Here is a 14,615-nt window from a genome sequence, read left to right on the forward strand (position 1 = left end):
TAGCACAACACAACATTGTCTTATTGATGCGCCTTGAACTACGTCGGTATTTCCCCAAAGAGGAAGGGATGATGCAGCACAACTGCGGTAGGTATTTCCCTCAGTGATGAGACGAAGGTTATCGAACCAGTAGGAGAACCACGTAACACTATGTAAACGGTACCTGCACACAAAGAACAAATACTTGCAACCTGACGTGTAAGAGGGGTTGCCAATCCCTCTTGGGTAAAAAGATAGATAAATTTGTAGTAGATTGGATAAATAGATCTCGCGGAGACGCAAAATAAAATAAATAATAAAAATTGCAGCAAGGTATTTTTGGTATTTTTGATTAATAGATCTGAAAATAAAAGCGAATAAAAATAGATCTCGAAGGCAAATATGATTAAGAAGAGACCCGGAGGGTTTAGATTTCACTAGTGGCGTCTCTCGAGAAAAATAGCATACGGTGGGTAAACAAATTACTGTTGGGCAATTGATAGAACTTCAAATAATTATGATGATATCAAGGCAATGATCATTATATGGGCATCACGTCCAAGATTAGTAGACCGATTCTTGCCTGCATCTACTACTATTACTCCACAGATCGACCGCTATCCAGCACGCATCTAGTGTATTAAGTTCATGGAAAAACGGAGTAATGCAATAAGAACGATGACATGATGTAGACAAGATCTATTCATGTAGGAATAGACCCCATCTTGTTATCCTAAATAGCAACGATACATACGTGTCATGTACCCTTCTGTCACTGGGATTGAGCACCGTAAGATCGAACCCATCACAAAGCACCTCTTCCCGTGGCAAGAAAAGTCGATCTAGTTGGCCTAACTAAACCAAAGATTTGAAGAAGAAATATGAGGCTATAAGTAATCATGCATAAAAGAGATCAAAACTCCAATAATTTTCATGGATAAAATAGAACTGATCATAAACTCAAAGCTCACCGGACCGCAAAAAGAGTTACATCAAATAGATCTCCAAGAGACCATTGTATTGAGAATCAAGAGAGAGAGAAGAAGCCATCTAGCTACTAACTACGGACCCGTAGGTCTACTACTCACGCATCATCGGAGAGGCACCAATGAGGATGATGAACCCCTCCATTGTGGTGTCTAGATTGGATATGGTGTTTCTGGAACTTGCGGCGGCTGGAATTGTGTTTCGACGACTCCCCTATTTTTTGATTTTTGAGATATTTATAGAGCAAAGAGGCGGTGCGGGAGGCGGACGAGGTGGGCAGAACCCACCAGGGCACGCCTGGGGGCCCAGGCGCGCCCAGGTGGGTTGTGCTCCCCTTGGAGCCCCCCTCTGTGTTGGGAATCGTAGCATAATTTAAAATTTTCCTACGCTCACCAAGATGCATCTATGGAGTCTACTAGCAACGAGGGGAAAGGAGTGCATCTACATACCTTTGTAGATCGCGAGTGGAAGCGTTCCAATGAACGTGGATGACGGAGTCGTACTCGCCGTGATCCAAATCACCGATGACCGAGTGCCGAACGGACGGCACCTCCACGTTCAACACATGTACGGTGCAGCGACGTCTCCTCCGTCTTGATCCAGCAAGGGGGGAGGAGAGGTTGATGGAGATCCAACAGCACGACGGTGTGGTGGTGGATGTAGCGGGTCTCCGACAGGGCTTCGCCAAGCTTCTGCGAGAGAGAGAGGTGTTGCAGGGGAGGAGGGAGGCGCCCAAGGCTTAGATCTTGCTGCCCTCCCTTCCCCCCACTATATATAGGGCCAAGGGAGAGGGGGGGCGCAGCCTTGCCCCTTCCTCCAAGGAAGGGTGCGGCCAGGGGGGAGTCCTTCCCCCCCAAGGCACCTCGGAGGTGACTCCCCCCTTTAGGACTCTCCCTTCTTTCTTATCTCTTGCGCATGGGCCTCTTGGGGCTGGTGCCCTTGGCCCATATAGGCCAAGGCGCACCCCTTACAGCCCATGTGGCCCCCCGGGGCTAGTGAACCCCCTTGGTGGACCCCCGGACCCCTTTCGGCACTCCCGGTACAATACCGATAAAGCGCGAAACTTTTCCGGCGACCAAAATAAGACTTCCCATATATAAATCTTTACCTCCGGACCATTCCGGAACCTCTCGTGACGTCCAGGATCTCATCCGGGACTCCGAACAACTTTCGGGTTTCCGCATACATATATCTCTACAACCCTAGCGTCACCGGACCTTAAGTGTGTAGACCCTACGGGTTCGGGAGACATGCAGACATGACCGAGACGCCTCTCCGGTCAATAACCAACAGCGGGATCTGGATACCCATGTTGGCTCCCACATGTTCCACGATGATATCATCGGATGAACCACGGTGTCGAGGATTCAATCAATCCGTATGCAATTCCCTTTGTCAATCGGTATGTTACTTGCCCGAGATTCGATCGTCGGTATCCCAATACCTTGTTCAATCTCGTTACCGGCAAGTCTCTTTACTCGTACCGCAATGCATGATCCCGTGACTAACGCCTTAGTCACATTGAGCTCATTATGATGATGCATTACCGAGTGGGCCCAGAGATACCTCTCCGTCACACGGAGTGACAAATCCCAGTCTCGATCCGTGCCAACCCAACAGACACTTTCGGAGATACCCGTAATGCACCTTTATAGTCACCCAGTTACGTTGTGACGTTTGGCACACCCAAAGCACTCCTACGGTATCCGGGAGTTGCACGATCTCATGGTCTAAGGAAAAGATACTTGACATTGGAAAAGCTCTAGCAAACGAAACTACACGATCTTTTATGCTATGCTTAGGATTGGGTCTTGTCCATCACATCATTCTCCTAATGATGTGATCCCGTTATCAATGACATCCAATGTCCATAGTCAGGAAACCATGACTATCTGTTGATCAACGAGCTAGTCAACTAGAGGCTTACTAGGGACAGGTTGTGGTCTATGTATTCACACATGTATTACGATTTCCGGACAATACAATTATAGCATGAATAATAGACAATTACCATGAACAAAGAAATATAATAATAACCATTTATTATTGCCTCTAGGGCATATTTCCAACAGTCTCCCACTTGCACTAGAGTCAATAATCTAGTTCACATCACCATGTGATTAACACTCACTGGTCACATCACCATGTGACCAACATCTAAAGAGTTTACTAGAGTCAACGATCTAGTTCACATCACTATGTGATTATCACTCAATGTGTTCTGGTTTGGTCATGTTATGCTTGTGAGAGAGGTTATTAGTCAACGGGTCTGAACCTTTCAGAACCGTGTGCTTTACGAATATCTATGTCATCTTGTGGATGCTACCACGCGCTATTTGGAGCCATTTCAAATAATTGCTCTACTATACGAATCCGGTTTACTACTCAGAGTCATCCGGATTAGTGTCAAAGTTCGCATCGACGTAACCCTTTACGACGAACTCCTTTCCACCTCCATAATCGAGAAAATTCCTTAATCCACTAGGTGCTAAGGATAAGTTCGACCGCTGTCATGAGATCCTTTCCCGGATCACCATTGTACCCTCTTGACCAACTCATGGCAAGGCACACTACATGTGCGGTACACAGCATAGCATACTATAGAGCCTATGTCTAAAGCATAGGGGACGACCTTCGTCCTTTCTCTATCTTCTGCTGTGGTCAGGTCTTGAGTCTCACTCAATACTCACACCTTGTAACACAGCCAAGAACTCCTTCTTTGCTGATCTATTTTGAACTCTTTCAAAATCATGTCAAGGTGTGCTGTCTTTTGAAAGTATCATCAGGCGTCTTGATCTATCTCTATGGATCTTGATGCCCAATATGTAAGTAGCTTTATCCAGGTCTTCCTTTGAAAAACTCCTTTCAAACAACCCTTTATGCTTTCCAGAAATTTTACATCATTTCGGATCATCAATATGTCATTCACATATACTTATCAGAAATGTTGTAGCGCTCCCACTCACTTTATTGTAAATACAAGTTTCTAACAAACTTTGTATAAACCCAAAAACTTTGATCACCCCATCAAAGCGTATATTCTGACTCCGAGATGCTTGCTCTGATCCATGGAAGGATCGCTGGAGCTAGCATACCTTTTAGCATCCTTAGGATCGACAAAACCTTTCTGATTGTATCACATACAACCTTTCCTTACGAAAACTGGTAAGGAAACTTGTTTTGACATCCATCTGCCAGATTTCATAAATGTAGCTAATGCTAACATGATTCCGACGGACCTAAGCATCGCTACGGATGAGAAAAACTCATCGTAGTCAACTCCTTGAACTTGTGAAAATACTCTTTGCCACAAGTCGAGCTTCATAGACGGTAACATTACCGTCCATGTCCGTCTTCTTCTTAAAGATCCATTTATCTCAATGGCTTGCCGATCATCGGGCAAGTTCACCAAAGTCCATGCTTTGTTCTGATACATGGATTCTATCTCGGATTTCATGGCCTCGAGCCATTCGTCGGAATATGGGCCCACCATCGCTTCTCCATAGCTCGTAGGTTCATTGTTGTCTAGCAACATGACTTCCAAGACAGGATCACGCATTACTCTGAAGTAGTGCGCATCCTCGTCGTCCTACGAGGTTTGGTAGTGACTTGATCCGAAGTTTCATGATCACTATCATAAGCTTCCACTTCAATTGGTGTAGGTGCCACAGGAACAACTTCCTGTGCCCTGCTACACACTAGTTGAAGCGACGGTTCAATAACCTTATCAAGTCTCCACCATCCTCCCACTCAATTCTTTCGAGAGAAACTTTTCCTCGAGAAAGGACTCGTTTCTAGAAGCAATTACTTTTGCTTCCAGATCTGAAATAGGAGGTATACCCAACTGTCTTTGGGTATTCTATGAAGATGCATTTATCCGCTTTGGGTTTGAGCTTATCAGCCTGAAACTTTTTCACATAAGCATCGCAGCCCCAAACTTTTAAGAAACGACAACTTAGGTTTCTATAAACGGTGTCGTCTCAACGGAATTGCGTGGTGCCCCTTTTAAAGTGAATGCGGTTGTCTCTAATGCCTAACCCATAAATGATAGTGGTATTTTGATAAGAAACATCATGGTATGCACCATATCCAATAGGGTGCAGTTATGATGTTCGGACACACCATCACACTATGGCGTTCCAGGCGGTATTAATTGTGAAACACTTTCCACAATGTCTCAATTGTGTGCCAAACTCGTATCTCAGATACTCATCTCTATGATCATATCACATTTTATCCTCTTGTCACGACGATCTTCAACTTCACTCTGAAATTGCTTGAACCTTTCAATAATTCAGACTAGTGTTTCATCAAGTAAATACACTCAGCATCTACTCAAATCATCTGTGAAGTAAGAACATAACGATATCCACTGCATGCCTCAGCATTCATTGGACTGCATACATCAAAATGTATTACTTCCAATAAATTGCTCTCTTGTTCCATCTTACTGAAAACGAGGCCTTTCAGTCATCTTGCCCATGTGGTATGATTTGCATGTCTCAAGCGATTCAAAATCAAGTGAGTACAAACGATCCATCTGCATGGAGTTTCTTCATGCATATATACCAATAGACATGGTTCGCATGTCTCAATCTTTTCAAAAACGAGTGAGTCCAAAGATCCATCTACATGGAGCTTCTTCATGCGTTCTACACCAATATGACTCAAGTTGCAGTGCCACAAGTATGTGGTACTATCATTACTATCTTATATCTTTTTGGCATGAACATGTGTATCACTACGATCGAGATTCATTTTAGGTGCAAGACCATTGAAGGTATTATTCAGACAGAGTAACCATTATTCTCCTTAAATGAATAACCGTTTTGCGGTAAACATAATCCAATCATGTTCAACGCAAACACCAAATCTCGATGGTAGAGGGAGCATGCGATGCTTGATCATATCAACCTTGGAAACACTTCCAACACATATCGTCATCTCACCTTTAGCTTGTCTCCATTTATTCCGCAGCTTTTATTTCGAGTTACTAACACTTAGCAACCGAACCGGTATCTAATACCCTGGTGCTGCTAGGAGTACTAGTAAAGTACACATTAATATAATGTATATCCAATATACTTCTGTCGACCTTGCCTGCCTTCTCATCTACCAAGTATCTAGGGCAGTACTGCTTCAGTGACCGTTCCTCTCATTACAGAAGCACTTAGTCTCGGGTTTGGGTTCAACCTTGGGATTCTTCACTAGAGCAGCAAACGACTTGCTGTTTCATGAAGTATCCCTTTTGCCCTTGCCCTTCTTAAACTAGTGGTTTTACTAACCATCAACAATTGATGCTCCTTCTTGATTTCTACTCTCGCGGTGTCAAACATCGCGAATAGCTCAAGGATAACTATCCTTGATATGTTGTAGTTCATCACGAAGCTCTACTAGCTTGGTGGCAGTGACTTTGGAGAACTATCACTATCTCATCTGGGAGATTAACTCCCACTCGATTCAAGCGATTGTGGCACTCATACAATCTGAGCACATGCTCAACGATTGAGCTTTTCTCCCTTAGTTTGCAGGCTTAAGAAACTTGTCAGAGGTCTCATACCTCTTGACGTGGGCACTAGTCTGAAATCCCAATTTCAGTCTTCGGAACATCTCACATGTTCTGCGACGTTTCAAAAACGTCTTTGGTGCCACAATTCTAAACCGCACTGAACTATCATGTAGTCATCAAAACGTGTATGTCAGATGTTTCGTAACATCTACAGACGACGCTGAGGTTCAGCACACCGAGCGGTGCATTAAAGACATAAGCCTTCTGTGCAGCAATGAGGACAATCCTCAGTTTACGGACCCAGTCCGCATAATTGCTACTACCAACTTTCAACTAAATTTTCTCTAGGAACATATCTTAACCAGTAGAACTAAAGCGCAAGCCATGACATAATTTGCAAATACTTTTTGACTATGTTCATGATAATGAAGTTCATCTTATTATGAACTCCCACTCAGATAGACATCCCTCTAGTCATCTAAGTGAAACATGATCCGAGTTCAACTAGGCCGTGTCCGATCATCACGTGAGACGGACTAGTCAAGATCGGTGAACATCTCCATGTTGATCGTATCTTCTATACGACTCATGCTCGACCTTTCGGTCCTCCGTGTTCCGAGGCCATGTCTTTACATGTTAGGCTCGTCAAGTCAACCTAAGTGTATTGCGTGTGTTCCGAGGCCATGTCTGTACATGCTAGGCTCGTCAACACCCGTTGTATTCGAACGTAAGAATCTATCACACCCGATCATCACGTGGTGCTTCGAAACGACGAACCTTCGCAACGGTGCACAGTTAGGGTGAACACTTTCTTGAAATTATTATAAGGGATCATCCTACTTGCTACCGTCGTTCTAAGCAAATAAGATGCAGAAACATGATAAACATCACATGCAATCAAATAGTGACATGATATGGCCAATATCATCATGCTCCTTTGATCTCCATCTTCGGGGCACCATGATCATCTTTGTCACCGGCATGACACCATGATCTCCATCATCATGATCTCCATCATTGTGTCTTCATGAAGTCGTCACGCCAACGATTACTTCAACTTCTATGGCTAACGCGTTTAGCAATAAAGTAAAGTAATTTACATGGCGTTATTCAATGACACGCAGGTCATACAAAATAATAAAGACAACTCCTATGGCTCCTGCCGGTTGTCATAATCATCGACATGCAAGTCGTGATTCCTATTACAAGAATATGATCAATCTCATACATCACATATATCATTCATCACATCTTCTGGCCATATCACATCACATAGCACTTGCTGCAAAAACAAGTTAGACGTCCTCTAATTGTTGTTGCAAGTTTTTTACGTGGTTTGTAGGTTTCTAGCAAGAACGTTTCTTACCTACGTATGACCACAACGTGATTTGCCAATTTCTATTTACCCTTCATAAGGACCCTTTTCATCGAATCTGTTCCGACTAAAGTAGGAGAGACAGACACCCGCTAGCCACCTTATGCATCTAGTGCATGTCAGTCGGTGGAACCTGTCTCACGTAAGAGTACGTGTAAGGTCGGTCCGGGCCGCTTCATCCTACAATGCCGCCGAAACAAGAAAAGACTAGTAGCGGCAAGAAGAATTGGCAAACTCAACGCCCACAACTACTTTGTGTTCTACTCGTGCATAGTAACTACGCATAGACCTGGCTCATGATGCCACTGTTGGGAATCGTAGCATAATTTAAAAATTTCCTACGCTCACCAAGATGCATCTATGGAGTCTACTAGCAACGCGGGGAAAGGAGTGCATCTACATACCTTTGTAGATCGCGAGCGGAAGCGTTCCAATGAACGTGGATGACGGAGTCGTACTCGCCGTGATCCAAATCACCGATGACCGAGTGCCGAACGGACGGCACCTCCGCGTTCAACACACGTACGGTGCAGCGACGTCTCCTCCTTCTTGATCCAGCAAGGGGGAGGAGAGGTTGATGGAGATCCAACAGCACGACGGCGTGGTGGTGGATGTAGCGGGTCTCCGGTAGGGCTTCGCCAAGCTTCTGCGAGAGAGAGAGAGAGAGAGAGAGAGAGAGAGAGGTGTTGCAGGGGAGGAGGATGGCGCCCAAGGCTTAGATCTTGCTGCCCTCCCTTCCCCCCACTATATATAGGGCCAAGGGAGAGGGGGGGCAGCCTTGCCCCTTCCTCCAAGGAAGGGTGCGGCCAGGGGGGAGTCCTTCCCCCCCAAGGCACCTCGGAGGTGCCTTCCCCCTTTAGGACTCTCCCTTCTTTCTTATCTCTTGCGCATGGGCCTCTTGGGGCTGGTGCCCTTGGCCCATATAGGCCAAGGCGCACCCCTTACAGCCCATGTGGCCCCCCGGGGCTAGTGAACCCCCTTGGTGGACCCCCGGACCCCTTTCAGCACTCCCGGTACAATACCGATAAAGCGCAAAACTTTTCCGGCGACCAACATAAGACTTCCCATATATAAATCTTTACCTCCGGACCATTCCGGAACCTCTCGTGACGTCCGGGATCTCATCCGGGACTCCGAACAACTTTCGGGTTTCCGCATACATATATCTCTACAACCCTAGCGTCACCGGACCTTAAGTGTGTAGACCCTACGGGTTCAGGAGACATGCAGACATGACCGAGACGCCTCTCCGGTCAATAACCAACAGCGGGATCTGGATACCCATGTTGGCTCCCACATGTTCCACGATGATATCATCGGATGAACCACGGTGTCGAGGATTCAATCAATCTGTATGCAATTCCCTTTGTCAATCGGTATGTTACTTGCCCGAGATTCGATCGTCGGTATCCCAATACCTTGTTCAATCTCGTTACCGGCAAGTCTCTTTACTCGTACCGCAATGCATGATCCCGTGACTAACGCCTTAGTCACATTGAGCTCATTATGATGATGCATTACCGAGTGGGCCCAGAGATACCTCTCCGTCACACGGAGTGACAAATCCCAGTCTCGATCCGTGCCAACCCAACAGACACTTTCGGAGATACCCGTAATGCACCTTTATAGTCACCCAGTTACGTTGTGACGTTTGGCACACCCAAAGCACTCCTACGGTATCCGGGAGTTGCACGATCTCATGGTCTAAGGAAAAGATACTTGACATTGGAAAAGCTCTAGCAAACGAAACTACACGATCTTTTATGCTATGCTTAGGATTGGGTCTTGTCCATCACATCATTCTCCTAATGATGTGATCCCGTTATCAATGACATCCAATGTCCATAGTCAGGAAACCATGACTATCTGTTGATCAACGAGCTAGTCAACTAGAGGCTTACTAGGGACAGGTTCTGGTCTATGTATTCACACATGTATTACGATTTCCGGACAATACAATTATAGCATGAATAATAGACAATTACCATGAACAAAGAAATATAATAATAACCATTTATTATTGCCTCTAGGGCATATTTCCAACGTACCCTTCTGTCACTGGGATTGAGCACCGTAAGATCGAACCCATCACAAAGCACCTCTTCCCGTGGCAAGAAAAGTCGATCTAGTTGGCCTAACTAAACCAAAGATTTGAAGAAGAAATATGAGGCTATAAGTAATCATGCATAAAAGAGATCAAAACTCAAATAACTTTCATGGATAAAATAGAACTGATCATAAACTCAAAGCTCACCGGACCGCAAAAAGAGTTACATCAAATAGATCTCCAAGAGACCATTGTATTGAGAATCAAAAGAGAGAGAAGAAGCCATCTAGCTACTAACTACGGACCCGTAGGTCTACAATGAACTACTCATGCATCATCGGAGAGGCACCAATGAGGATGATGAACCCCTCCATGGTGGTGTCTAGATTGGATATGGTGTTTCTGGAACTTGCGGCGGCTGGAATTGTGTTTCGACGACTCCCCTATTTTTGGATTTTTGAGATATTTATAGCAAAGAGGCGGTGCGGGAGGCGGACGAGGTGGGCAGAACCCACCAGGGCACGCCTGGGGGCCCAGGCGCGCCCAGGTGGGTTGTGCTCCCCTTGGAGCCCCCCTCTGGTACTTCTTTGGACCAACAGGTGTCTTCTGGTCCAGAAAAAATCTCCAAAAAGTTTTGCTGCGTTTGGACTCCGTTTGGTATTGATTTTCTGCGAAGTAAAAAACGAGAAAAACAGCAACTGGCACTGGGCACTATGTCAATAGGTTAGTCCCAAAAAATGATATAAAGTTGCTATACTATGATTGTAAAACATCCAAGATTGATAATATAATAGCATGGAACAATCAAAAATTATCGATACGTTGGAGACGTATCACTTAGCCGTGTGCGGTGCCCCCCTCCACCGTTTACACCCCCGGTCATATTTTCGTAGTGCTTAGGCGAAGCCCTATGGAGATAGCTTCACCATCACCGTCACCACGCCGTCATGCTGCCGGAACTCATCTAGTACCTCGCCGTCTTGCTGGATCAAGAAGGCGGAGGGCGTCACCGAGCTGAACGTGTGCTGAACGCGGAGGTGCCGTACGTTTGGTACTTGATTGGTTGGAGCGCGAAGGAGTTCGACTACATCAACCGCATTGTTAAACGCTTCCGCTTACGGTCTACGAGGGTACGTAGACACACTCTCCCCTCTCGTTGCTATGCATCTCCTTGATAGATCTTGCGTGTGCGTAGAATTTTTTTGTTTTCCATGCAATGTTTCCCAACATAACTAGCATGGATTACCTCCCTGAGCTGAAAGTTATATCCTTTAAACCCTATGCATATTGTTTTGCTGGCAAACAACATAGGGTTGCATTTCGTACACCCCCTCCACACCGTGAAGGAAATGTCCGTGATATTGTTCCCATTGATGTTTGCTCCATGACTGAAAAATTCCATGGTGGAGCATTATACTTGGTGGCTTTTATTGATGACCATTCCAGAAAGGTTATTGTGTATGTGGTGAAACACAAATACCAGAAGATTGAAGCCTTCAAGGAGTTCTATGCCAAAGTTGAGAGAGAAACTGATAGGAAATTGAAGTGCGCAACATCGAACAACGGTGCTGAATACCGAGGTCCTTTTGAAAGGTATTGCAGAAAGTTTGGCATCAGGATTGTGAAGAGTCCACCAAAGACACCTCAGCTCAATGGTCTTGCACAGAAAATGAACAAGACAGTCACAGAGAGGGTCACAACTATGCTCTCCCATGCTCATTTACCTAATTCATTTTTGGCTGAAGCATTACTGAATGCTATGTATGTAGTTAACCTATCTCCCTCAGTTCCTCTTGCAGGTGATATTCCTCAGAGAGTTTGGTCAGGGAAGGAGGTATCATACAAGCAATTGAATGTCCTTGGTTGCTTGGCATTTGTACATGTTGCAAGGAATGGGAGATCCAAGCTTGATAGCAACACAAAACATTGCATCTACCTCAGCCAACCAAGTGAAGAGTTCGACTACAGGTTGTGGGATCCAGCCAATAGGAAAATTTTGAGAAACCGAGATGTGGTGTTCATTGAAGATGAAACAATAATATATTGGAAAATCGGAGAAGCCAATGACCAACAAACCTCAGGTTGACATGGATTCAATTTGTCGTCCTCTTGTGCATGACAATCATGGGGGAGATGATGACAATGAAGGCAGTGGAGATGCAAGTGATCAAGGCAGTACAAGTCAAAGTGATGAGCAGCCATCAAGTGATAATGATGATGTTGGTTATGATGATGTCAATGATAATTCACCTGATTCACCACCAATGTAGCATCAAAGAAGAAGTGAAAGAGGTCGCATTCCTTCTTCTAAGTATCCACGACATCAATATGTGTTGATGACTAACGCAGGTGAGCCCTCATGTTATGAGGAGACAATGTTTGATGAGAACAAGAATGAATGGTCAGAAGCCATGCTGGACGAGATGAAATCTCTGTATGAGAATGATACTTTTGAGTCGTGAATCTGCCAAAGGGCAAGAATGCACTCAAGAATAAGTGGGTGTATAGAGTGAAGACTAAAGAAACATCTCACATCCAAGGTACAAGGCCATATTAGTTTTGAAAGGTTTCAGTCATAAAAAAGGCATCGACTATGATGAGATATTCTCTCCAGTGAGCAAGATGCCTTTGATCCCAGTTGTGCTTGGCATGGCTGCCACCATGGACTTGAAAATTGAACAACTTGATGTGAAGACTGCATTCTTGCATGGTGACCTAGAGGAGGAGATATACATGGAGCAACCAGAAGGATTTGTGGTTGCAGGCAAGGAGCACTTAGTTTGCAAACTGAAGAAGAGCTTGCATGGCTTAAAGCAAGTTCCTCGATAGTGGAACAAGAAATTTGAGTCTTTTATGACTGGGCTTGCTTACCATAACGCACAATCTGATCACTTTATCTTTATGAAGAGGTACACTGAGGGTGATTTCATTTTTCTCTTGTTGTATGTTGATGATATGCTTATTGTTGGAAATGGCACGAAAGGATTACTCTCCTTAAGAAGGCATTGAGTAAATCATTTGCCATGAAGGATTTAGGACCAGCTAAGCAAATACTTGACATGAAGATATCCCGTGATAGATCAAAGAAACTTCTTTGGCTCTCATAGGAAAGATACATTGAGAAGGTACTTGAAAGGTTTAATATGAAAGATGCGAAATTAGTTATCTCTCCGCTTGCAGGCCATCACAAGCTGAATTATAAACAATGTCCTACAAGCAAGGAAGAAGAAGAAATGAGGAAAGTACCTTACCAATCTGCTGTGGGCAGTTTGATGTATGACATGGTATGCACTAGGCCTGATATTGCCTATGCAGTTGGAGTTGTTAGCCAGTTCATGAAAAATCCAGGTAAAGCTTAATGGGAAGCCGTGAAGTGGGTTCTTAGATATCTCAAGGGAACTTCTACATCTTGTTTATGCTTGTGGTCTTGAGTTCGAATCATGTTGGGCCATCAATGTGTTTAGGGGGGGTGTACCGAAGCAGAAGTAACATAATAAACACTCTTTGTTTCTTCACAGCTTGAACCATCATTGAAGAGAGACAGAGACTTGTAGAGCTGTGGAATTTCAACATATCCCATGCACTACAAATATCATGTGCTAGAAAGACGGCAAACAACTTGCATGACATATCGTAGGTAGGAACTTTGACCAGCAAAGGCTCTACACAACACATTCAAAAGTACATTATATCATAGTACTACATCTCGCTTCTTTCATGATTCATGATCCAACTTATAAAGTAGCATTCCACTTATGGATAACACACCCTTGTCTGAGGAGAGCCTAATTGGAGGCCATCTGATGAGCCAAGAGTGTCTTATTCGAACAACTTAAGTTTGTACTAAAGGAGAAACCCAATCTCTTTAATTTTACCTTAAGCTTATTTAGGTGAAACAGAAATTTGATCTAGACTGAACTTCAAGCTAAGCACATAACATTTGTGATCCTAAATCTGACAAACAAGAGCATTTGTGAAACTAAATCTGACAAACAAGAGCATGTTTATGAAGTATGGATCCAAAATTTTGTAGCATGGTAAATGTGTGTTATCTTCATACCAAAAAATAATTTCACAAATTTTGAAGACTTTTAGACCTGTTTTTCTATGACCTGGTGCACTGTTACACATGTGTGCTAGTGTATTCTATATGTCCATTCATATATCTGATTCTTCCCTACCAAATGAGGACATGATCATACTATGGGATTACACATGGAAATAAGCATGAATGTATGCTATCCAAATTTCGCCATCACTACATCAATTCCAATGTAAAACTAATTGTATAAAACGCAGGTAGAATGAATGAGAGAAAAAACATAGCTAATGTGGAATTTTGTTTTGTTGGAATAGCATTTTTTTTGCGGGTAAAAAAACATGAACAAAGTTTCCAAGTGCAAACCAGTACTGTGAGCCATCTTAACAAGACACCTGATCCTAACACATTTACAAATAGATAGAACATGTCTGACCAGGTAATATAAACATGATACAGGCACATATAGAAGCTGGCAACTTACTAAGCAAAACTATATCATCAATGCAGAGACACACATGCTGCAACGCATCAAAATCAAATTGATTCTCCAAGGGGCAATTACCAGAGAGGCACAACAACACAACCATGGTAATGAAAGCAAGGCTGCTGAAAGAATGCTGATCATGAGGACTGTTACCTCAATCTTAACAGGACTCGTAAGCCATAAACTACTGGT

Source organism: Triticum aestivum, chromosome 5D (genome assembly GCF_018294505.1).
Source record: "Triticum aestivum cultivar Chinese Spring chromosome 5D, IWGSC CS RefSeq v2.1, whole genome shotgun sequence".
NCBI lineage: Eukaryota > Viridiplantae > Streptophyta > Magnoliopsida > Poales > Poaceae > Triticum > Triticum aestivum.